The sequence below is a fragment of the Rhinatrema bivittatum genome, chromosome 12, assembly GCF_901001135.1.
Source record: "Rhinatrema bivittatum chromosome 12, aRhiBiv1.1, whole genome shotgun sequence".
NCBI classification, from domain to species: Eukaryota; Metazoa; Chordata; class Amphibia; order Gymnophiona; family Rhinatrematidae; genus Rhinatrema; species Rhinatrema bivittatum.
In genome coordinates, this window is record NC_042626.1 from 80,848,088 (window position 1) to 80,867,048 (window position 18,961).

General features: G+C 46.0%; 1 protein-coding gene across 7 annotated transcripts in view; it reads left to right on the forward strand.

The window, feature by feature from the left end:
* Positions 1-18,961, forward strand: part of TBKBP1 (TBK1 binding protein 1) — a 202,105-nt gene that overhangs the window by 10,765 nt on the left and 172,379 nt on the right. The gene's annotated exons all lie outside the window — the stretch shown is intronic.

Below are 18,961 nucleotides of genomic sequence, written 5' to 3' on the forward strand. Positions count from 1 at the left end.
CTGTGCCTACCCCAGATCAGTCCAGTCAAGTGGGTTTTGCATCCCTACCAGCAGATGAAAGCAGAGAATGAAACCTTTTCAGGCACTGCTACATAAGCAAGAGTGCCACCTGCAGTCCCTCAGTTTTTCCTCTGTCTCCAGCGGATGGTAGAGGTGCAAACCTGCAGTCTGGAGTTTGAAAAAGAGAGAGATTTAGGAAGAAGAGAGAAGATTCCTAACAGGAAGTCTCCCTGAGGTGTTAGGTTCCTTCATGGGCCATCCCTTGGATAGAGTAGGGTGGAGCGGGGGGGGTTAGCGATCCCTGAGCTAGCTCGACCCTTGGAGATTAAGGGGGGTGACAGCCGGGGGTCCCAGTTCCCTCACCTCTGCTGGGTCCTCACCACCTTCAGCATCTCCTTGTGACATCCAGAGACAGGAAAGTATTTCTTTAAACTTTCCTTGCTTGTGGGGTTTGTGTTTGTGCTGAAGTTCCTTTAAAAAAAAAAAAGATTTGGAGCTGCTGAGGAGGCTAGGTCTGATGCTGTTCGGCCTGTCTGCCAGGAGGCAGGGCTGGTTGAGTGGGACCGCCGTTCGTCCAACTGCTGAGCCAGGGATTTGGGACAGCGTTGGGAGCACGTCACCGGCACTGTGAGCAGAAGGGGCTGTTTTTAAGCCCAATCGCGCCGACATACCACCTCCTGCTCAGCGCGGGAAAGTTTGCTGCAGCTAGAAGCAGGTGCATCTCGGCGCGACCACGTTTTCTTGAATATGTCTCCGGAGGGGTTGGGACCTCCACGGAATCCTCAGGGATGGCCGGAGCACAAGGTCAGCTGCATTAGTTCTGGAGGCCCTTGGGGGGGGGGGGGTTTGGAGGAGCCAGTAGCCATTATGGCTACACCTGATGGGAGTCAAGCTGCTGATCTGGAGCCTTGGGACTCCCCTCCCACGCTGTTTCCTGCTGAGCAGTGTCCTGCTAGTAGGGAAGGGGAAGAGGCTTGGGGGAATGCGGATCAGGACCTCTCTTCTTCGGATCCAGAGGCATTTTCAATGGATTTTGTCGTCCTCCATAAGGCCTAAGGAAGCAGGGGCCAAGAGGTCCTTACCCAGGAAGACCGGGGTGGCTACGAAGCCTAGGGATACAAAACAGGCCGGATTGGGAGAAATTTAACACTTTTTTTTTTTTTTTTGCTGCTTCTGGGGCTCTGATGATCCGCTGTAGAGGGAGACATGTCGGATGAGACGGATGATCCCAGTCAGCTGCAGGAAAGTCTGAGGGATCTGGACAAGGACCCTGTTAGCACATTGGTGGATCCAATGCAGGATTCAAAGCAAGTTCCAGATCACGGAGGAAGACTATCCTCGCGTGGTCAGGCCGTTCCGTAGAGAGGAGCTGGGTCTGCTAATTCCCCAGGTACTGGATGAGTTGGATTAAGGTCACGCAGGAAGATTCGGACAATGAGGGGGTAAACCCAGTCCTGGGGGGCTGTGTGGACCCCCCTAAAACCTTTCTGTTGCCTAAGAAGGTGAAGAAATTGGTAGAGTGGAGTGGAAGACTCCCGAAGCGGGCCTGAAGGTAGCTAGAGCTATGGCTAAATTATATCCCTTGCCAGAACAGACCTTGGAGTTGTGGAAGATTCCCAAGGTGGATGCGGCATGTCCACAATGACCAAGAAGATGACCATCCCAGGGGCTGGCTTAGCCACTCTGAAAGATATCCAAGATCAGAAGCTGGAGATTCTCCTGAAGAGGCTGTTTGAGGTTTCAGCTTTAAACCTTCATGCAGCGGTATGAGGAAGCTTGATGCAGAGAGCCTGCTTGTACTGAGTGCAGAAGGCACACAAGAAACCATTGGACTATGTGGCGGATGCCCCGTATGACATGATCCAGACTTCCACCAGGAATATGGTCTCTGTTGATGCGGTGCAGAGGCTTCTCTGGCAGCAAAATTGGTCGGTGGATGTGTGGTCTAAAGCCCAGCTGTCTAACCTCCTCTTCAGGGGCAAGCTGCTGTTCGGAGAGAATCTGGAGCAGCTTATGAAGCAGTCTGGGGAGTCAAAGGGTAATAGGTTGCCTGAGGACATGAAGATTTCCAAGAAGTTTTTTCCCCCACAAGCATGGTTCAGAGATGTGAGGTAGTTTTGTTCCAGCAGGAGTCCTGGGCTGGCAGCACAAAAACAGAGCTCAGGCAGGCAGCAGTCCTTACGAGCCCAACGTTGACTTCCGTGGGACAGTGGTGCCCGGGGGGGGAGGTGGAAGTAAGATTGGTCAATGAAGGCGGGCTGGTCCGCTCCTCTCTGGAAGCTTCCAGAGAGGAGCAGACCAATTTCAGGCACTTCCCTTTGGGTTTGCGACAGAGCCTCAGACTTTCACAAAGGTGATGGTGGTAATAGCGGCGACGCTCAGGTGCACCTGTACCTGGACAATTGGCTAGTATGGACAAAGTCAGAGGTGGAGTGTTGTCGCTCAGTACAGCGGGTCCTGCAGCTCCTGGATTCATTGTGCTGGGTGACTAATCTGGCGAAGAGTCATTTGGAGCTGGCCCAGTAGTTGAAATATCTGGGGGTGTGATTCGATACCTGGATAGGGAAGAAGGTGTTTCTGACTACGAAGAGAGTAGTTGCAGAATCAGGTGCTGCGGCTTTTTTGGTTCCCAGAGTCTGGAATTATTTGCAGGTCTTGGGTTCCATGGCTTTTACGCTGGAGTTAGTTCCATTGGCCTTTGCTCACATGCGTCCTCTGAAGAGGGCTCTGTTATCCAGTTGGAATCCGCTTTTGGAGGAATTTCAGCTTTCCTAGAGTGTAGCCAGATGGATTCAGGACCAATAGGTTATGCTCCCCTGCCAGTAGATGGAGATGGAGTCAGATTTCAAAGCGGTCATCCTACATACACCCCTGCAGTGACCTCAGCCCAGTATTCTCAGTCTCCAGCAGATGGTGGATGTACCTCTCCCTATGGGGATTGCTGTACTTCTTGGAAGGAGAAATTCTACATTTAAATTGTAGAAAAAATTGAGCCGCTCTGTCCTGCGGTGATACCTAATGGTCCCTCCACCAGTTGAGAATTCCTGAGGCAATTTCCGAGATCCCTCCGAGGTGTGCCTTGGTCTGGTAGCCAGTTCCGAGCGTGGACTTTGCTGCTTAAGCAGCTGAAAGGCAGCAGTTGCAGGAAGCCAAGTGCAGCAGTTATGGCCAAAGCCCTCTCTCCCCACAGCTGGAGACTGGTAAGTTTAAAAAAAAATAAATTTACCTCCCGATTCAGAGATGTTTGGAGGGGTTTTATCAAGACTTCCTTTGGTCTCAACACACTGTACCAATATTATAAGAACATAAGAAATTGCCAATCTGGGTCAGACCAAGGGTCCATCAAGCCCAGCATCCTGTTTCCAACAGAGGCCAAACCAGGCCACAAGAACCTGGCAAGTACCCAAACACCAAGAAGATCCCATGCTACTGATGTAGTGGCTATTCCCTAAGTAAACTTGATCAATAGCAGTTAATGGACTTCTCCTCCAAGAACTTATCCAAACCTTTTTTGAACCCAGCTACACTAACTGCACTAACCACATCCTCTGGCAACAAATTCCAGAGTTTAATTGTGCGTTGAGTGAGAGAGAATTTTCTCCGATTAGTCTTAAATGTGCTACTTGTTAACTTCATGGAATGCCCCCTAGTCCTTCTATTCTCCCAGTACAAGCAGGATGGTAGTCCTCACATATGGGTGACGTCATTAGGCGGAGCCCTATTACAGAACACTTTTGTCAAAGTTTCTAGAAACTTTGACTGACACGCAGCATGCCCAGCATGCCATGATCCCTGTGTCCACAGGGGTCTCCCTTCAGTCTCTTTTTTTTCTGCACTGCAGTTGCCTCACATTTAGAAGCTCTGAGATTTTTTCTCACATTTCCTCACGGAAAAACTTGAAGTTTTACTTCACAAATAATTTCCTTACATGAGTCTCCTTTCGCGTACATTTTCATTTACGCCCAGTGAGTACTATTCTGTATTCTCCGGTCGGTTCCTGTCACCTCACTGTCTGTTCCCCCGGGTTACCAATCGTTTTGTGACACACTTTTTTTTTTTCTCTCCCTATGTCTATCACACTCGGTCTGCCCCACAATGCCTGCGGGTGTCCTTGCTGCAGTCTTCGATCGGGGCGTCCACGGTTCCCATTGATGCTGTGGAGGCTGCCGTCAATCCCATCAGGGCCGCCGTCAAGGCCTCAGTACTCTCAACTAACGAAAACGCTCCATACTTCGGGACCTCAACCAGAGCCCCTGTGTAATCCTTAGGCGAAAAACGTCAGGAGCAGTAGAGGCACGGTGACCGTCCGTCACCAACCTGGACATAGGTGGCATATTCCTCAATGCTGGAGAATGACTGGGCCGAGCACAGAGGGAAACATCGTCGCCGACACCGACAGGGTTCCGCGTTCGGTGCCAGCACCGATACCGCATCGACATCTGTCCATTGAGCCAGTTGCAAAGCGGGCCCGGGTACAAGTCTCCATGCTCCTCTGCACCCGAGACACTGAGGCATTCCCCACCGACACCGGTGCCGGGTACTGAGCCACCACAGATCCATGTGGAAGTGCCAGTAATGCCTAGCCTGCCTCCCCCTGTAGCTGCTTTACCTATACCAACTCCAGGGAGGAGCTGGACGTCCTCGTCCGCCAGGCTGTCCTCGATGTCTTCTGGAATCTACAACCTCAATCGATGCTGGCCCTCATATCGGCACCAACACCGGAGCCATTGATATTTGCACTGTTGCGGTACCGCCTCGCTGCCCTCTTCTGTACCCTACTAATGGCAGCCTAAGTCATTGACGCTGACTCGTCCTTCTGAGCCTCCATGGGCCCCTAAGCCTATCCCAGGATCCTCGAAGGGCGATGGGGACTCTAATCCCGCTTCGGCACCGATCCCATCGAGACCTAAACCAACCTCCTCTCGGAGCCTTCTCCACCAGAAGAGTGGAGACGATCCCTCCAAATGACATCCCTTTTGACCTGGTCACTAAAGAGGACCAGAGGTTTTCGGGAGGGTCTAGGTCATAAAATCTTCCGGGGATCCATGTTGGTGTCACATATTGCTGTTTACCAGCCATGTTTGACACAACACCCAGGGAACCTCACTGCCATCAACATGAAGTTCGAACAACATATGATTGCTTCGAAACATCCTCCAGTTGCCAGCAACAGGACTCTGTGCTTGATGGTTAGCCTGACTTCAGTGCCAGGAAAAATAGTGGAAAGTGTTCTAAACATCAAAATCACAGAACATATAGAAAGACATAGTTTAATGGAATACAGTCAGCATGGCTTTACCCAGGGCAAGTCTTGCCTCACAAATCTGCTTCACTTTTTTGAAGGAGTTAATAAACATGTGGATAAAGGTGAACCGGTAGATATAGTATACTTGGATTTTCAGAAGGCGTTTGACAAAGTTCCTCATGAGAGGCTTCTAGGAAAAGTAAAAAGTCATGGGATAGGTGGCGATGTCCTTTCGTGGATTGCAAACTGGCTAAAAGACAGGAAACAGAGATTAGGATTAAATGGGCAATTTTCTCAATGGAAGGGAGTGGACAGTGGAGTGCCTCAGGGATCTGTATTGGGACCCTTACTTTTCAATATATTTATAAATGATCTGGAAAGAAATACGACGAGTAAGATAATCAAATTTGCAGATGACACAAAATTGTTCAGAGTAGTTAAATCACAAGCAGATTGTGATAAATTGCAGGAAGACCTTGTGAGACAGTACAGTGTGCTGCGGCAGTCAAAAAAGCAAACAGAATGTTGGGAATTATTAGAAAGGGAATGATGAATAAAACGGAAAATGTCATAATGCCTCTGTATCGCTCCATGGTGAGACCGCACCTTGAATACGGTGTACAATTCTGGTCACCGCATCTCAAAAAAGATATAATTGCGATGGAGAAGGTACAGAGAAGGGCTACCAAAATGATAAGGGGAATGGAACAGCTCCCCTATGAGGAAAGACTAAAGAGGTTAGGACTTTTCAGCTTGGAGAAGAGATGACTGAGGGGGGATATGATAGAGGTGTTTAAAATCATGAGAGGTCTAGAACGGGTAGATGTGAATCGGTTATTTACTCTTTCGGATAGTAGAAAGACTAGGGGGCACTCCATGAAGTTAGCATGGGGCACATTTAAAACTAATCGGAGAAAGTTCTTTTTTACTCAACGCGCAATTAAACTCTGGAATTTGTTGCCAGAGGATGTGGTTAGTGCAGTTAGTATAGCTGTGTTTAAAAAAGGATTGGATAAGTTCTTGGAGGAGAAGTCCATTACCTGCTATTAAGTTCACTTAGAGAATAGCCACTGCCATTAGCAATGGTAACATGGAATAGACTTAGTTTTTGGGTACTTGCCAGGTTCTTATGGCCTGGATTGGCCACTGTTGGAAACAGGATGCTGGGCTTGATGGACCCTTGGTCTGACCCAGTATGGCATTTTCTTATGTTTCTTATGTTCTTATGGTGAACCTGATTTATGGCCCGAAGTCCAAGATAAACTAGCTGATCTGCCATGCTCCACAGATCATCTCTTTGTGCACAAGGTGCAGCAGACAGTGGCTCAATTGCAAGACCACCGTGAGACCCTACGACAGCTCTCTTCGTTTCTTGCAAATCCTCCCTCCTCAGCTAGAAAACCAGTGAAGAGGGATGCTAGAAGGACCTTTTACCGCTCACACGAGTATTATCCAGCTCCCGAGTGAGACCAACCAGTCCACTTTAAAAAGCACGTACAAGTCAACAGCTGATATCCAGATCTCACCAGCTCCACCAGTCGGGCAGGCTTCTGGATTTTGAAACCTTGCCTGAGAACAGAACAGTCCATCCTACTGAGGACCAGGGCTCAGGACACCATTCCCCAGACACAGCAAGGCAGAGGATTTTAATCCAGCTATTTCCTACTTCCAAGGAAAACAGGTGACCTCCGCCCATCCTGGACCTCAGAAATCTGACCAAATTTCTTCAGAAAGAAAAGTTCAGAATGGTGTCTCTTGGCACTATGCTTCCCTTACTACAACAAGGAGGTTGTCTCTATTCTCCGGACCTTCAATACGCTTCATAATGAGTCAACAGCATTTTCAATACCAAGTTCTGCCATTTGAACTAGCTTCGACACCTCGTGTCGCTCATCTACGAAAAACAGCATTCACGTGTTCCCTGTACGTACCTGGATCAGTCCAGACCCTGGGTTATGTCACCAATCCAGCAGAGGGAGGCAGAGAAACATTCTACTGACTCTGACGTATACCCTGGAGCACCACCTGCAGTCCATCAGTATTTCTCTGTCTCCCAGCAGAGGTGGACGTCCCTAACCCCTGCAGTCTGTGGTAGTTTATTATTTTTTAGTCAGGTAGTTAGGAGTTAATTCCTTTGCAGCCTTTCTTTTTTCTCTATTGTAGAGAGGCTGTTCTTATCAATTAAGTTAATTAAAAAAAAAAGTTTTTTTCTTCACAGCCGTTTTCTCTGCCTCCCGGGAGGTTGTCAAGTCCTGGGAGGACTATCCCTCCTGGTTGAGGCTGCCGGAGTTGGGGAGGTTTGGGCCCAGCAACCACTCCTGGCAGGAGTGATACTGGGGAGCCCGGCTCACTCACCCTACTTGGAGCAGCGCCGAGGATCCGGTTGGTCAGGTAAAAAAAAATAAATACATTTTTTTTGGACAGCTGAATCGTGGGTTATTTACCTTTGGTGTTGGCTCGGTCTGCGCTTTTATTCTTTTCAGCGGAGTTTCTATTTATTTCTTTTAATTTTCAGTTTTTCTTTCCTTTCACGCCTTTTTTTTCTTTACAATGCCGCGAGGCGTGGCCTGCCGTGCTTGTGGGGACGCGCGCGTCTTTCGAGGGAGAGTCTCTGTGCTTCCTGTCTCCTCGGGGGGGAAGGTTCATCAAATTTGCTGGTTAAAAAAGGAACCAGGCTACCTCACACGACTCCATAACCTCGGACCAGCTGCTCTCCTGCCCCGGGCTCATTTCTCTACAGTGCTGGGACGGAAGCACTTTTGTCTACTCTGAGGGCAGCAACACAGCAAGCTATTCAGAGTGCTGCAGACCCGCCTTCGTTGTCGCCGCAGCCGGCTGTCCCTGGGGGGGATAAGCCGCGTGAAACAGGCCCATATTTATCTGCTGATAGCCTGGAGGAGATTTCTGATGATTCTTCTTCTTCTGCCTTTTCGGGGGATTTTATTCGTTTTCTTCTCAAAGCGTATAAATCTAAGAAATTTCATAAGAAACATAGGGGTATCTCATCTGGTCAGAATTTAAAGCCACGTTCCTCTAAAAGGTCTAGGTCTAAGGATTTGGGACTGGGGTCAGCTCCTAAGCGTCCCCTTCATTCGGTTCCGGACCAGTCAATTTTGTTTTCCACAGATGATTCTGAGCATGGCTCTTTGCCTATCCCGGACAAGTCCCTACCAGAGGGGGATATAATTGAAGATCCCGCTTTGGGTACTAATTCAGACCCTCATGTTGTGGACAGGGATGATCCCAAACTGGTCCAACTGTTTAGAAGAGAGGAACTTGGTCCTTTAATTCCAGCAATTTTACTGGAGTTGGGTCTAGAGGCTCCAGTGAAGGATTCTCGGATGGGTGACGTTGACCCGGTATTGCTTGGTCTTAGGGGACCCACAACATCTTTTCCTTTTCATCTTTCTCTCACTGATCTTCTGTACCGGGAGTGGGATACTCCTGAGTTGGGACTTAAGGTAGCTCGAGCTATGGATAAATAAATTGTGGATACCCCCCTATATATCAGAATCTCCCCGTTCCCAACGTTCGTCGGTATATAAAAGTTACTAAATAAATAATAAATAAAATAAATAATAAATTGTATCCTTTACCTGAGGAAGCTTTGGAAATTTTAAAATTTCCTAAGGTAGATGCTGCTGTATCAGCGGTCACTAAGAAGACAACTATTCCAGTAACCGGAGCACCAGCTGTTAAGGATCTCCAAGATCGTAAGCTGGAGGTTCAGCTTAAGAGAATGTTTGAAGTTTCTGCTCTTGGTGTGCGGGCAGCTATGTGTAGTAGCTTAGCTTTGTGAGCTGGGCTAAGATGGGTACAGGTTTTACAAAATAATTCTTCCCTCTCTGAAGAGGAAGCTGCGCAAGCCGGTAGACTGGAAGCTACTGTTGCTTACAGTGCAGATGCTTTATATGATCTCCTTAGGACCTCGGCTCGCTCTATAGTTGCTTCAGTGTCGGCTCGCAGACTTCTTTGGTTGAGGAATTGGTCTGCAGACGCATCCTCCAAAGCTCAATTAGGGGCTTTACCCTTTAAGGGAAAATTATTTGGTAAGGAACTGGAAGATTTAATTTTGTCCCTAGGAGAAAATAAGATTCACAAATTACCAGAGGACCGTCCTAGACCTAGAAGCTCTTTCTCATCTCGCTCTCGTTTTCGGTCTAACAGAAGATTTCGTTCTTCTCGTCCGTCGGCTCCTCCAGCTAAACAGTCCTCAGATAGACAACAGAATTGGTCTCAGTCCTTTCGTGGCCATCGCTTTGGCAGACCAGGAACTTCCCAAGTCTCAGGAGGTACAAAGTCTGTCCAATGAGCTGAGGCCAGTCCTTTCATCGGGGGCAGGCTGTCTCTGTTTTACGGAGAATGGGCCAGATGTATGTTAGATCAATGGTTTCTATCAGTGATAAGTCAAGGTTACACTTTAGATTTTGTTCGGAGGCTTCATCACCTGTTTCTAATTTCCCCATGTTCTTCCCTACAAAAGCGTCTCATAATCCAAGACTCGCTACAGCATTTAAGTGACCTAGGAGCCATAGTTCCAGTTCCAATATCAGAGCGTCGGAGAGGTCGTTATTCAATTTTCTTCGTTGTTCCCAAAAAAGAAGGAACCTTTCGTCCCATTCTCGATCTCAAGAGTCAACCGTTGTCTAAGGATTCCAAAGTTTCAGATGGAAACTCTCAGGTCTGTCATAGCTTTGGTACACAGAGGAGAATTTCTAGCATCTCTCGACCTCACCGAAGCTTATCTTCATATCGGCATTCGATCCGATCATCAGCAGTTTCTCAGATTTTGCATTCTAGGGCAACATTACCAATTCTGGGCTCTCCCATTCGGTTTAGCCACAGCTCCCAGGACATTTACCAAGATAATGGTTATGGTGGCCGCACAACTCAGGAAGGAGGGCCTGTTGGTACATCCGTACCTGGACGACTGGTTAATTCGAGCAAAGTCGGAATCTCTTTGCCATTATACAATCTACAGAGTAATCACCCTCTTGCAGTCTCTAGGTTGGGTGATCAACGAAGACAAGAGTCACCTGTTGCCTTCCCAATCTCTGGAGTTTTTGGGGGCACGGTTTGACACTCGTCAAGGGTTAGTGTTCCTTCCAGAGCATCGCCTTCTCAAACTCCAATCGCAAATTCGAGATTTACAATCTATTCCTATTCCTTGTGTTCGGGAATATCTGATAGTTTTAGGTTCAATGACCTCTACTCTGGAATTGGTTCCCTGGGCCTTCGCACATATGAGACCACTTCAGTCTGCATTGCTTTCAAGCTGGAATCCGGTTTCGGAACTATACCACCTTCCCCTTCCTCTTACAGAAACTGCTCGTTCCAGCCTGGATTGGTGGTTGCAACCAGCGAATCTACAACGGGGTGTTCCTCTAGAGATTCCGGAATTTATTTATTTATTTATAATTTTTTATATACCGACATTCTTGATAAAATATCAAATCTGTCTGAAAACATCTGTTCAGGGTCAGTGGTCCGAAGAGGAAGCACAGTGGCCAATCAATCTATTGGAGACCAGAGCGGTCCGTTTAGCCTTAATCGCTCTTCAACCTCTCCTCTGCGGGAAGTCAGTGCGAGTTCTTTCCGACAATGCGACCACGGTAGCATATATCAACCACCAGGGAGGAACTTGAAGTTTACTGGTAGCTCAGGAAGCACAACAGCTGATTGCCTGGGCAGAGCAACATCTGCTCAGCATCGCAGCCTCACACATTGCCGGGGTAGACAATATCCAAGCCGACTTTCTCAGTCGACATCATCTCGACCCAGGCGAATGGGAACTGTGCGGGGAAGCTTATCAAATGATATGCAACAGATGGTCCACTCCGGCAATGGATCTCATGGCCACATTTCAGAATGCCAAAGCCCCTCTGTTCTTCAGTCGCAGAAGGGAAAGAGGAGCAGAAAGAGTAGACGCTCTAGTACTCCCTTGGCCAAGAGATGTTCTTCTCTATGTGTTTCCTCCTTGGCCTCTAATCGGCAAGATCTTGCGTCTGATAGAAGTTCAACCACTCAATGTTATCTTAGTGGCTCCGGAGTGGCTACGTCGTCCGTGGTTTGCGGACCTCGTCAGTCTAGCACTGGACGGTCCCCGATTTCGAGACATACCGTGCCTTCTGTCTCAGGGTCCGGTTTATTTGGAAGAGGTCGAACGCTTCTCTCTAGCGGCTTGGCTTTTGAGAGGCATCGGTTAAAGAATAAGGGTTATTCAGATGCTGTAGTAACTACTTTGTTGCGTTCTAGAAAGCCTTCTACATCTTTGGCTTATGCAAGGGTGTGGAAGGTTTTTGAGTCTTGGTGTAATGAGCATCAAATAGATCCAGTTCACTCTTCTGTTTCAAATATTTTATCTTTTTTACAAGACAGATTAGCCAAGGGTTTGTCCTGTAGTTCCTTAAGAGTACAAGTAGCAGCGCTTGGATGTTTTCGTGGTAAAATTCAAGGATTTTCCTTGGCAGCGCATCCGGATGTAGCGCGTTTTCTCAAAGGCGCACAACATCTATGTCCTCCATTTCGGAATCCTTGTCCTGCTTGGAGTTTGAATTTGGTCCTTAGGGCTCTGTGTTCGGCTCCCTTTGAACCCCTTAATCATGCGACTTTGAAAGATCTCACATTGAAGGTGGTGTTTCTGGTGGCCATTTCTTCAGCTCGTAGGATTTCAGAATTGCAGGCCTTATCTTGCAGAGAGCCTTTTCTTAGAATTTCTGATTCAGGAATTTCATTACGGACTGTTCCTTCCTTTTTACCTAAGGTAGTATCTTCTTTTCATTTGAATCAGTCCATAGAGCTTCCGGCTTTTCCGTGTTTAGATCGCTTGGATCCTTCCTCTAAGGATCTTAAGAAGTTAGATGTACGACTAGCACTGTTGCGTTATCTTGAAGTTACTAACAGTTTTCGATTGTCTGATCACTTGTTTGTTTTGTGGAGTGGTCCTCGTAAAGGTCATAAGACTTCTAAAGCTACGATTGCTCATTGGTTAAAAGAGACAATTCATTCAGCTTATCTTCTTGCTCGTCGTGATCTTCCTGAGGGTTTGAGAGCTCATTCTACTAGGTCACAAGCAACCTCTTGGGCAGAATGTCAGTTAGTTTCTCCTCAGGAGATTTGTAAGGCAGTGACTTGGAAGTCATTGCATACATTTGCTCGTCATTACCGCTTGGACGTTCAAGCTCCAAGTTCATCAGCCTTCGGAGAGAGTGTTCTCCAAGCGGGACTCTCTGGCTCCCACCCTAAATGAATCAGCTCTGGTACATCCCAGGGTCTGGACTGATCCAGGTACGTACAGGGAAAGGAAAATTGGTTCTTACCTGCTAATTTTCGTTCCTGTAGTACCATGGATCAGTCCAGATGCCCACCCTTTATGTCTGTGTATTATATATATATTTTTTGAGAGTCCGCTCGTTCACTGTTTGGGTGTTTAATTCGCCTTTCATGCTGTCTATTTTTCTTGATGTTTTCTGGTTTATTCCTAAGAATTTTTTTCTTGGGGTTCTGCTTCCATTTTAGGATTTGTGAGTTGGAAATTTGTTATCCTGTTTAGATAGCTAGTTAGTATTTTAGTAGTTATTTTTCTGCTTTGATACTGGTCAATACTGATGGACTGCAGGTGGTGCTCCAGGGTATACGTCAGAGTCAGTAGAATGTTTCTCTGCCTCCCTCTGCTGGATTGGTGACATAACCCAGGGTCTGGACTGATCCATGGTACTACAGGAATGAAAATTAGCAGGTAAGAACCAATTTTCCTTTTCCTTACCTGGACGACTGCCTAATAAGGAGTCAATCCAAACAAGGAGCTCTAAATTCTCTAAGACTCACTATAAATCTACTAAATTTGCTGGGATTTCTGATCAACTACTATAAATCCCATATGGATCAGTCTCACCTCCTTGCCTCCATCTGAACAGATCTGGGCACTGCAGTCCAAAAGGCCTTCCTGCCCAACAACCACGCAGACATCCTATCAAACTGTCCACATCTCTGTGCGCATGCAACATAGCCTCAGCCCATCAATTCTTCCCGTTGCTGGGCGACATGGCTTCCACGGTCCACGTCACTCCTATGGCCAGACTAGCCATGGGAAAAACTCAGTGCACTTTAAAATTCAGTGGCTCTAAACCGTTAACCGCTTTCGTCCCTGATCCATGTCACCGATCCAGTAACAAATTCCTCAGGTGACCTTGGCCACAGTCACATCCAACTTGGGATGGGGAGCTCATATTAACAACCTCCAAACTCAAGATGTATAGCCTCCGCTCGATGAACAGTCTCACATCAACTTCCTGGAGCTTCGAACCATACGTTATGCCCTTTATGCCTTCAAACACTGCCTCTCACACAAAACTGTGTGGATACAGGCAGACAACATAGTGACAACGTGGTACTCTAACAAGCAGGGATGCACAGGCTCTTATCTGCTCTGCCAGGAAGCCATGCAGATCTGGGCCTGGGCCCTTGCACACTCCATGCATCTCCGGGCCATTTATCTAACAGGCATACCGAACGTACTAGCAGACCATCTCAATCGATGTATCCATCTCCACGAGTGGGTTCTGAATCCATGTGTAGCGAGCAAATTCTTCTAGCGCTGAGGTCAACCAACCATTGACTTCTTGCGTCCGAATTGAACTACAAAGTGGACAGATTCTGCTCCCTACAGATGCAGTGAAACACGTTAGCCATGGACGCCTTTGCTCGTCCCTGGAACAAAGGCCTCCTATATACATCTCCTCTAATACCTCTCATAGCCAAAAAACTCTCGTGAAGCTACAGCAGGACCGGGGTTTAATGATTCTCATACCCCCTTACTGACCTTGACAAGTATGCTTCCCCATACTTCTCGACCTAGCAATCCAGGAACCAATTCGCCTGTCCACAATCAAGGCAATTTATACCATCCGAACCTTCAAATCTTTTCACTAATGTTTTTCAGGTACTTGTAGCTTCACGAAAACCTTCCACACGTAAATCTTACTATTTGAAATGGACAGGATTTACCAAATGGTATCCTCTGCACAGGTACACCTCCGTGCCATTTCAGCGTACCACCAGGGAGTAGGGGATGCCCTGATAACGGCTCAACCCCTTATGAGTCGGCTTATGATGGGCTTCCTACGACTTAAGACAGAACATTAAGATCAGCAAATAAAGGACTATTGCAAATTCCCGCAGTAAATACAGCCCACCTCATACTGGTACGTGATAGGACCATCTCTATTGCTGGTCCCTGTATCTGGAACACAATGCCTGCTGAATTACGACTTGAAACAGAGTTTAAAACTTTTTAAAAAGCCCTGAAGACATGGCTTTTCGAACAGGCCTATGCAGACTACCTAGAGCAGAGCTTTCCAAACTGTGTGTCGGGACACGTTAGTGTGTCGCCTGCAATGTGCAGGTGTGTCGCGCAAGCCTGGTCAACTCTGATGCGAGTTTGGGCTTTTTTTTTTTTCTAGAGATTCACTTTTTTTTTCAGTTTATGGGTTGCTTATTATTGGGTGATTTTTGCTGTCAATCGCGTTTTTTGGGGGGGGCTTGGTGGGTGGAACGAGCCCAGCCATCCTTGCATTGGCTGCTGCTGCCGATGAGGCCTGGCCATGAAGAGTACTGACTGCAAGCAGCAGTGTCTGGTGATCATGGAAGGGAGTGAAGCACTTAACTGGCAACTATCAAAAAGACGAGGTACATGAGTGTGGGGGCCAGACATGTGATGGGGGGAGAGAGATGAGTGAGTGGTGGGCAAACGTGCTGGGGGGACAGACATGTGCTTGAGGGGGAGAGATATGAGTGTGTGGGGTACAGACATGTGCTGGGGGGAGGAGAGAGATGAGTGTGTGGGGGACAGACAATTTGTTTTATTATTGTTTCTCATAAATTATAACAATAACATGAATCTTGGAATATATATTTTTAATATAAATTTAAGGTTTTCATGAGATAGGTTGTGTCGTGAAACATTTTATTTATGTATATATTTAAGGAAACATACATAAATTGTCGAAATATGTTTCGTTCGTTTAACCTTTAACCTCTGGTTTACTAGTAGACTGAATTACTGTGTCCCGAAATTATGTTTGTATAAAAAGTGTGTCACCAACATGAAAAGTTTGGAAAGCTCTGACCTAGAGAAAGGAAACAGCTAGAATGAAAAGCTAACCTCGTGATTTTATTTTTCCATCCTTTTATTAATACTTTTTGTTTTATATTGAAAATGTTTTTGTAATTTTTCCACTGATAAATATTATTGTTGTTTTATGATGTTTTTGTTATGTGAACCGTTGTGATGTTCCTTTCGAATGATGGTATACAAAACTTTTTAAATAAATAAAATAAAAGCCTCCTCTACGATCACCAGTTACGGAATGGGACCTAAATGTAGTGCTCACAAGGCTCATGTGTTACCCGTTTGAGGCTTTGCATTCCTATGACATTAAAAATTCTAACATGGAAAATTATTTTCCTCGTAGCCATTACATCTGGTCAAAGGGTCAGTGAGTTACAAGCCCTTGTTTACATACTCATCCTACACTAGGTTCCTCTGTGACCGAGTGGTCCTCCGTACTTACCCTAAATTTCTTCCCAAGGAGGATACAGTCTCTCCCCTTACTCAGTCTATAGTCTGCCCACTCTTTTCTCAAGGCCTCACTCTCACCAGAGCGAGAGGTTTTTGCCGCATTGCAGTCCATAGGAAATCCACCCAACTCTGTTTCTTTTGACAAAAACAAGCTGGGAGTTGCAGTGGGCAAACATTCTCTCCAACTGGCTAGCAGACTGTATCGAATTCTGCTATGAGGAAGCAGGCCTTCCTGTCCAGGGGTGAGTGAAGGCACATTTTGTAGCGGCCATAGCAACGTCGGTAGCACACTATCGTTCAGTACCAATTGCCGACATCTGCTAGGCTGCGACATGGAGCTCTCTTCACACATTCGCAGCCCACTACTGCTTAGGTAAGGAAGGCTGTCAAGACTCTGCCTTTGGACAGTGTGTCTTGAAAACTTTTTTCCAGTATAATGCCCAGCTCCTTCCACAACCAATTGCTGTGATTTCAGGCTGCCTCATCATTGCCAATAGCACCCCAATTATTGTGCCTGTTGCACGAGTTGTCTGCTGTTGGCCTGTTGTAATATGAGTCAGCCTGTAGCTTGCTAATCATCCATATGTGAAGACTACCATCCTGCTTTTCCTGGCAGAAAGGAGAGTTGCTTACCTGTAACAGGTGTTCTCCCAGGACAGCAAGATGTAGTTCTCACGAAACCCACCCGCCACCCTGCGGAGTTGGGTCCGCTTACGTTTTATTTTATTTTTCGATCGCACTTTTTTGCTACAAACGAGACTGAAGGGAGACCCCTGTGGACACAGGGATCATGGTATGCTGGGCATGTTCAGTGTGCCAGTTAAAGTTTCTAGAAACTTTGACAAAAATGTTCCGTAATAGGGCTCCGCCTAATGATGTCGCCCATATGTGAGGACTACAACCTGCTGTCCTGGGAGAACACCTGTTACAGGTAAGCAACTCTGCTTTATCCGAAAGTGTAAATAACCGATTCACAGCTACTCGTTCAAGACCTCTCATGATCGTAAAGACCTCTATCACATCCCCCCCTCAGCTGTCTCTTCTCCAAGCTGAACAGCCCTAACCTCTTCAGCCTTTCCTCATAAGGGAGCTGTTCCATCCCCTTTATCATTTTGGTTGCCCTTCTCTGTACCTTCTCCATCGCAATTATATCTTTTTTGAGATGCGGCGACCAGAATTGAACACAGTATTCAAGGTGCAGTCTCACCATGGAGCGATACAGAGGCATTATAACATTTTCTGTTTTATTCTCCATTCCCTTCCTAATAATTCCTAACATTCTGTTTACTTTTTTGACCGCCGCAACAACTGAGCTGACAATTTCAATGTATGAAACCTAACATCGTGTAATTACAGCATGTTATTTTTCCCTATATGCAACACCTTGCACTTGTTCATATTAAATTTTATCTTTCTTTCAGTCTCGCAAGGGCCTCCAGCAATTTCACAATCCTCATGTGTTTTAATTATTCTGAGTAATTTTATGTCATCTGCAATTTGATAACCTCACTCATCGTATTCCTTTCATGATCATTTAAAAAAGCAAGGTCTAAGTACAGAACCCTGAGGCACTCCACTATTTACCTTTTCCCACTGAGAAAGCTATCCATTTAATCCTACTCTCTGATTCCTGTCTTAACCAGTTTGCAATCCACGAAAGGACATTGCCTCCTATCCCATGACTTTTCAGTTTTCTTAGAAGTCTCTAATGAGGGACTTTGTCAAACACCTTCTGAAAGTTCAAGTATACTACGTCTACCGGTTCACCTTTATCCACATGTTAATTCCTTAAAAAAAAGTGGCTGTGTTCCATTAAACCATATCTTTCTATATGTTACGTGATTTTTGTTCTTTAGAATAGTTTCCACTATTTTTCCCAGCACTTAAATCAGGCTCATCAGGCTATAGTTTCCCAGATCACCCTTGGAGCCCTTTTTAAATATTGGGGTTACCATCTATCAGAATCAATGGATGATTTTAATGATAGGTTACAAATTTTTACTAATAGATCTGAAATTTCATTTTTGAGTTCTTTCAGAACCTTGGGGTGTATACCATCCGGTCCAGATGATTTGCCAGCCTTTAGTTTGCAATCTGGCCTACTATATCTTCCAGGTTCCAAATCATCATCCTTAAACAGTCTCTAGAACCGGTATCTCCCCAACATTCTCATTAGTAAACACGGAAGCAAAGAATTCATTTAGTCTTTCTGCAATGGCCTTATCTTCCCTAAGAGCCCCTTTAACCCCTCAAACATCTAATGGTCCAGCCGACTCTCTTGCAGGTTTCCTGCTTCAGATACATTTTAAAAAGCTTTTATTATGTGTTTTTGCCTCTATGGCCAACTTCATTTCAAATTCTCTCTTAGGCTGTCTTATCAATGTTACACATTTAATTTGACAATGCTTATGCTTTTTCCTTTTTTCTTCAGGTGGACCCTTCTTCCAATTTTTGAAGGACATATTTTTTGGCTAATATAGTTTTTATCTCTTTTTAACCATGCTGGTAATCGTTTGGCCTTCCTTTCACATTTCTTAATGTGTGGAATACATCTGGACTGCACTTCTAAGGTGGTATTCCTGGCCATTGTTAACAACTGTTCATGCTCTGTTGCTGTTATAAGAACATAAGAAAATGCCATACTGGGTCAGACCAAGGGTTCATCAAGCCCAGCATCCTGTTTCCAACAGTGGCCAATCCAGGCCATAAGAACCTGGCAAGTACCCAAAAACTAAGTCTATTCCATGTAACCATTGCTAATGGCAGTGGCTATTCTCTAAGTGAACTTAATAGCAGGTAATGGACTTCTCCTCCAAGAACTTATCCAATCCTTTTTTAAACACAGCTATACTAACTGCACGAACCACATTCTCTGGCAACAAATTCCAGAGTTTAATTGTGCGTTGAGTAAAAAAGAACTTTCTCCGATTAGTTTTAAATGTGCCCCATGCTAACTTCATGGAGTGCCCCCTAGTCTTTCTACTATCCGAAAGAGTAAATAACCGATTCACATCTACCCGTTCTAGACCTCTCATGATTTTAAACACCTCTATCATATCCCCCCTCAGTCGTCTCTTCTCCAAGCTGAAAAATCTTAACCTCTTTAGTCTTTCCTCATAGGGGAGTTGTTCCATTCC